The sequence below is a fragment of the Rutidosis leptorrhynchoides genome, chromosome 1 (genome assembly GCF_046630445.1).
Source record: "Rutidosis leptorrhynchoides isolate AG116_Rl617_1_P2 chromosome 1, CSIRO_AGI_Rlap_v1, whole genome shotgun sequence".
NCBI classification, from domain to species: Eukaryota; Viridiplantae; Streptophyta; class Magnoliopsida; order Asterales; family Asteraceae; genus Rutidosis; species Rutidosis leptorrhynchoides.
In genome coordinates this window covers 77,141,801-77,150,168 of record NC_092333.1, presented here as the reverse complement: position 1 = coordinate 77,150,168, position 8,368 = coordinate 77,141,801, and positions in this window count along the sequence as shown.

Sequence of the window (8,368 nt, the reverse complement as noted above, 5' to 3'; positions counted from 1 at the left end):
ACTATATCCAAAAATTATGGTTAAACTCAAAGTGGAAGTATGTTTTCTAAAATGGTCATCTAGACGTCGTTCTTTCGACTGAAATGACTACCTTTACAAAAATGACTTGTAACTTATTTTTCCAACTATAAACCTATACTTTTTCTGTTTAGATTCGTAAAATAGAGTTTAATATGAAACCATAGCAATTTGATTCACTCAAAACGGATTTAAAATGAAGAAGTTATGGGTAAAACAAGATTGGATAATTTTTCTCATTTTATCTACGTGAAAATTGGTAACAAATCTATTCCAACCATAACTTAATCAATTTGTATTGTATATTATGTAATCTTGAGATACCATAGACACGTATACAATGTTTCGACCTATCATGTCGACACATCTATATATATTTCGGAACAACCATAGACACTCTATATGTGAATGTTGGAGTTAGCTATACAGGGTTGAGGTTGATTCCAAAATATATATAGTTTGAGTTGTGATCAATACTGAGATACGTATACTCTGGGTCGTGGATTGATTCAAGATAATATTTATCGATTTATTTCTGTACATCTAACTGTGGACAACTAGTTGTAGGTTACTAACGAGGACAGCTGACTTAATAAACTTAAAACATCAAAATATACTAAAAGTGTTGTAAATATATTTTGAACATACTTTGATATATATGTATATATTGTTATAGGTTCGTGAATCAACCAGTGGCCAAGTCTTACTTCCCGACGAAGTAAAAATATGTGAAAGTGAGTTATAGTCCCACTTTTAAAATCTAATATTTTTGGGATGAGAATACATGCAGGTTTTATAAATGATTTACAAAATAGACACAAGTACGTGAAACTACATTCTATGGTTGAATTATCGAAATCGAATATGCCCCTTTTTATTAAGTCTGGTAATCTAAGAATTAGGGAACAGACACCCTAATTGACGCGAATCCTAAAGATAGATCTATTGGGCCTAACAAACCCCATCCAAAGTACCGGATGCTTTAGTACTTCAAAATTTATATCATATCCGAAGGGTGTCCCGGAATGATGGGGATATTCTTATATATGCATCTTGTTAATGTCGGTTACCAGGTGTTCACCATATGAATGATTTTTATCTCTATGTATGGGATGTGTATTGAAATATGAAATCTTGTGGTCTATTATTATGATTTGATATATATAGGTTAAACCTATAACTCACCAACATTTTTGTTGACGTTTTAAGCATGTTTATTCTCAGGTGATTATTAAGAGCTTCCGCTGTCGCATACTTAAATAAGGACGAGATTTGGAGTCCATGCTTGTATGATATTGTGTAAAAACTGCATTCAAGAAACTTATTTTGTTGTAACATATTTGTATTGTAAACCATTATGTAATGGTCGTGTGTAAACAAGATATTTTAGATTATCATTATTTGATAATCTACGTAAAGCTTTTTAAACCTTTATTGATGAAATAAAGGTTATGGTTTGTATTAAAATGAATGCAGTCTTTGAAAAACGTCTCATATAGAGGTCAAAACCTCGCAACGAAATCAATTAATATGGAACGTTTTTAATCAATAAGAACGGGACATTTCATATACAATGCGTCACGATACATATTAATTAATTCGAATATTATATATTAAACTATATATGAATTATTGAACTACTAACTGTGGACTACTAACTGTGGACAATTAAAATGAAGTAAAATATTGATTATAACATATGAAACTAAACATTTCTTCAAGTTTGTCACTTGATTTCATCTTAAACCTCATTTGTATCTTGACGATTACAATCTGCATTCAAACCTTTCATGATTCTTGAAAACACCTCAATCGAGAGAATGAACCAACCGCAATTCATCTACGAGAAGAAAGATTTAAGCAATAATCATGCACTTGAAAAACTCTCGGAAACTAAGTAAAAGTTTAACACGAATCCGTATCAGATCCTGTAAGTATTATTATTACCCAAAATAAATTGGTAATCCCTTTCAAAGTAGCAAATTTTGTCACAACTCCAACAAGACAACTTCGACTTTTCCGCCAGAGTAACTCTATTATAACCCTGATATATACGATTACCCTTTCCATCATTATTACCGGGGAACCTTTTATATTCCGCCACATTAGCAGTAAACTTACCAACAACTTCATTGATCTTTGACTTTTCGAAAAATCATTATATTCATTGAAACTTTATCATGTACTCGTCTACATCTTGTAACAATAATTGCCATACCAACTACCGGGAATTAGCAATCAGTATTTTGAATCTCGCAGTGTTTCTGCATCAACAGTTATATGTATACATATAACATTTATCTCTTAGAATTATGATCTTCTATTCTGAAATTCTGAAAAGCACCCAGTTTACGAATCGATACTCTGAATTCTGGAAAAAAAAGCTGAATGAAGCAGCAAAAACTGTACACGACCTTAACAGTCGAAGGTATAAAGATAAAGAATAAGTGTGTTGGCAAAGCTCAGAAAAGTTGGAATTGGAAAACGGATTAAGCAAACCATGAAGGAGGCTGTGAATAAATCACAAAGACTAAATCTGCCTTCAAAGAATCCAAATGATTCAGTGTCTGCTGAAGTCTATAGCGAATACCTTGATCCTTACTCTAAACTCTTGCAAACAATATTCTTCATCATCCTTCGATATTAGAAATTCGAAGATATCATCGTATCTGTCATTATAAATATTCTCGATATTTCTGAAGATATTTTCATAACTATTCATATCTGAAATTATTTATCTCTTCGCATTATCTGTGTACATCATAAAGGAAACTGTTTAGTTTCTATATTCTATAAAACTTCGAGTTTAAATTATGAATGTTTTTGAAGTAGTGTTGGGAACTGAAGCATGAGTTAGTATAATATAATGACACTTGATCAACGTGATTATATTACAGTAAGTCATGCTGAGTTTTCAATGGAACGTGATGATTCACAGACCATAACGTCATCATGTACCATATTACACGACTCTTACATTCTAGCTAATCTCCAAACATATCGAGAACATATCTTCCTGATAGTTCTATCTTTTTTCGTGACTTATGGTATATTGACAAGTCAGATCGTGCTATTACAATCTCTCTCTTGGAATATTAGTCATGTTCATTCAAAACTTCATACCTACGAATTCTGGACCGTTATTCGCTTGACTTAAAATCGGGAAGAGAAAACAAAAGTATGGAACTCCAAAATATAAAGGAAATGAAGAGGGTAGATTTATAGTAAAATATCCGACAAAGCAATCGAAACAGATTATTGCATTTAACCGAAGAAGATCATAATTTCCTTAATTACCGAAGAACCAAATCTTATTGCAAAGATTTCCTCTAAATCCCTTGAATTCCGGAAAATCAACCGTGACTACGTCACCGGTTAAGACGAACCTACATTTACTCAATTCACTCTTTTGTGATAGCTTCACTCGTACTCTTCACATAAATGAATTGTTTTATCCATATTACTCACTGATGATAAAAATTCTAAATTCAATTCATAGGCGTCATGAAAACATACTTATTGTCAGCCATGACGATCCCAATCAAATTTCGGAACGAAATTTCTTTAACGGGTAGGTACTGTGACGACCCGGAAATTTTCGACCAAATTTAAACTTAATTCTTATTTGATTTCGAAACGATAAGAAAAGTCTGTAATGTTGAGTATAAAATTTTGAACTGTTTCATATTCAATTGACCTTCAACCATTTTCGACGATTCACGAACAACTATTTGTAAATAGATACACATATATTTGAATATATATATATATATATATATACACACACACACATACACACACACACATATATATATATATATATATATATATATATATATATATATATATATATATATATTAATTCGAAATATAAATTGAAATATTATATTAGTTAGTTATTAGAATTAATTATGTAAAATAAAATAAAATACGATATTATAATAATTATTATTTAAAACATAACTATATATAAATAAAGTATATTAAAAATAAATATTAAGTGATTGTAATACTCGTTGAACGTTTTGATTATTATTTAGAGAAGTTTAATTCGAACTTATATGATTTTAAAATAAACGGTGATCTTAAAATGAGTTCTGTAAATTTTAGGCTTACTAAAAGTATATTTAGGATCTAATTATTAAATTTTAGAAACTTTTTATATTTTACCTGAGATCGAGCGCGGACAGTTGATTTAATTTTTGTTTAATAAGTTTAAACAATTAATAACCGTTTTTATAAAATAATAATTAGAATAAATAAAGATATTTAATTTAGAATTTTTCCAAAGACTTTATCCACCACTGAGTAACAACGAAGTACGAATTTCAGTCCGTGAATGAAATAGTAGACGATGGCTAACAATTCACACGTCTATATTTTAAATTATATTATAATTATTATTATATTATATATTAATATTCGATTACTGTTTCCTTTGTTTTATCCTCCCACTAACTTTTCCACTAACCGAATATAGAGATGCATTGTAGGAAATAAATCATCACATCACACTTAAATTTATATTAGTGCTCTCTCCTTGAAATGTCCCGTTCATATTGATTATAAACGTTCCATATTAATTGATTTCGTTGCGAGGTTTTGACCTCTATATGAGACGTTTTTCAAAGACTGCATTCATTTTTAAAACAACCATAACCTTTATTTTATCGATAAAGGTTAAAAAAAACAATACGTAGATTATCAAATAATGATAATCTAAAATATACCGTTTACACATGACCATTACATAATGGTTTACAATAAGAATATATTACATCAAAAATAAGTTTCTTGAATGCAGTTTTTACACAATATCATACAAGTATGGACTCCAAATCTTGTCCTTATTTTAGTATGCAACAGCGGAAGCTCTTAATAATCACATGAGAATAAACATGCTTAAAACGTCAATAAAAATGTTGGTGAGTTATAGGTTTAACCTATATATTATCAAATCATAATAATAGACCACAAGATTTCATTTTTCAATATACATCCCATACATAGAGATAAAATTCATTCATATGGTGAACACCTGGTAACCGACATTAATAAGATGCATATAAAATATCCCCATCATTCCGGGACACCCATCGTACATGATAATTTCGAAGTACTAAAGCATTCCAAATTCCAGAATGGGGCTTATTGGGCCCGATAGATCTATCTTTAGGATTCACGTCAATTTGGGGGTCTGTTCCCAAATTCTTAGGCTAACAAGCAAAAAAGGGGCATATTCGGCTTCGATCATTCACCCATATAATGTAGTTTCATTTACTTGTGTCTATTTCGTAAAACATTTATAAAATTGCATGTATTCTCATCCCAAAATATTAGATTTTAAAAGTGGGACTATAACTCACTTTCACAGAATTTTACTTCGTCGGGAAGTAAGACTTGGCCACTGGTCGATTCACGAACCTATAACAAATATGTACATATATATATCAAAGTATGTTCAAAATATATTTACAACATTTTTAATACGTTTTTATGTTTTAAGTTTATTAAGTCAGCTGTCCTCGTTAGTAACCTACAACTAGTTGTCCACAGTTAGATGTACAGAAATAAATCGATATATATTATCTTTAATCAATCCACGACCCAGTGTATACACGTCTCAGGCTAGATCACAACTCAAAGTATATTTATTTTTAGAATCAACCTCAACTCTGTATAGCTAACTCCAACATTACTACATATAGAGTGTCTATGGTTGTTCCAAATAATATATATAGATGGGTCGATATGATATGTCAAAACATTTGTATACGTGTCTATGGCATCCCAAGATTACATAATATATTAGAATACATGTATAATACAATATAAGTTAGCTAGGATATGATTAATATAGATTTGTTACCAATTTTCACGTAGCTACAATAAGAAAAATTATCCAATCTTGTTTTACCCATAACTTCTTCGTTTTAAATCCGTTTTGAGTGTTTCAAGTTGCTATGGTTTCATATTGAACTTAAGTTTATGAATCTAAACAAAAAAAGTATAAGTTTATAGTCGGAAATATATGTTACAAGTCGTTTTTGTAAAGGTAGCCATTTCAGTCGAAATAACGACGTCTAGATGACCATTTTGGAAAACATACTTCCACTTTGAGTTTAACCATGATTTTTGGATATAGTTTCATGTTCATAAGAAAAATCATTTTCCCAGAAGAACAACTTTTAAATCAAAGTTTATCATAGTTTTTTAATTAACTAACCCAAAACAGCCCGCGGTGTTACTACGACGGCGTATATCCGGTTTACGGTGTTTTTTTGTGTTTTCTGGTTTTAAATCATTATGTTAGCATATGATATAGATATAGAACATGTGTTTAGTTGATTTTAAAAGTCAAGTTAGAAGGATTAACTTTTGTTTGCGAACAAGTTTAGAATTAACTAAACTATGTTCTAGTGATTACGAGTTTAAACCTTCGAATAAGATAGTTATATATATATGAATCGAATGATGTTATGAACATCATTACTGTAGTGACCCGAACTTTTCCATGTTTATATATATTAATTGAGATTGATATTTACATGATTAAATGTTTCCAACATGTTAAACAATCAAACTTGTTAAGACTTGATTAATTGAAATATGTTTCATATAGACAATTGACCACCCAAGTTGACCGGTGATTCACGAACGTTAAAACTTGTAAAAACTATATGATGACATATATATGGATATATATATAGTTAACATGATACTATGATAAGTAAACATATCATTAAGTATATTAACAATGAACTACATATGTAAAAACGAGACTACTAACTTAATGATTTTTAAACGAGACATATATGTAACGATTATTGTTGTAAAGACGTTTAATGTATATATATCATATTAAGAGATATTCATACATGATAATATCATGATAATATAATAATTTAAAATCTCATTTGATATTATAAACATTGGGTTAACAACATTTAACAAGATCGTTAACCTAAAAGTTTCAAAACAACACTTACATGTAACGACTAACGATGACTTAACGAATCAGTTAAAATGTATATACATGTAGTGTTTTAATATGTATTTATACACTTTTGGAAGACTTCAATACACTTATCAAAATACTTCTACTTAACAAAAATGCTTACAATTACATCCTCGTTCAGTTTCATCAATAATTCTACTCGTATGCACCCGTATTCGTACTCGTACAATACACAGCTTTTAGATGTATGTACTATTGGTATATACACTCTAATGATCAGCTCTTAGCAGCCCATGTGAGTCACCTAACACATGTGGGAACCATCATTTGGCAACTAGCATGAAATATCTCATAAAATTACAAAAATATGAGTAATCATTCATGACTTATTTACATGAAAACAAAATTACATATCCTTTATATCTAATCCATACACCAACGACCAAAAACACCTACAAACACTTTCATTCTTCAATTTTCTTCATCTAATTGATCTCTCTCAAGTTCTATCTTCAAGTTCTAAGTGTTCTTCATATATTCTACAAGTTCTAGTTACATAAAATCAAGAATACTTTCAAGTTTGCTAGCTCACTTCCAATCTTGTAAGGTGATCATCCAACCTCAAGAAATCTTTGTTTCTTACAGTAGGTTATCATTCTAATACAAGGTAATAATCATATTCAAACTTTGGTTCAATTTCTATAACTATAACAATCTTATTTCAAGTGATGATCTTACTTGAACTTGTTTTCGTGTCATGATTCTGCTTCAAGAACTTCGAGCCATTCAAGGATCCATTGAAGCTAGATCCATTTTTCTCTTTTCCAGTAGGTTTATCCAAGGAACTTAAGGTAGTAATGATGTTCATAACATCATTCGGTTCATACATATAAAGCTATCTTATTCGAAGGTTTAAACTTGTAATCACTAGAACATAGTTTAGTTAATTCTAAACTTGTTCGCAAATAAAAGTTAATCCTTCTAACTTGACTTTTAAAATCAACTAAACACATGTTCTATATCTATATCATATGCTAACTTAATGATTTAAAACCTGGAAACACGAAAAACACCGTAAAACCGGATTTACGCCGTCGTAGTAACACCGCGGGCTGTTTTGGGTTAGTTAATTAAAAACTATGATAAACTTTGATTTAAAAGTTGTTATTCTGAGAAAATGATTGTTATTATGAACATGAAACTATATCCAAAAATTATGGTTAAACTCAAAGTGGAAGTATGTTTTCTAAAATGGTCATCTAGACGTCGTTCTTTCGACTGAAATGACTACCTTTACAAAAACGACTTGTAACTTATTTTTCCGACTATAAACCTATAATTTTTCTGTTTAGATTCATAAAATAAAGTTCAATATGAAACCATAGCAATTTG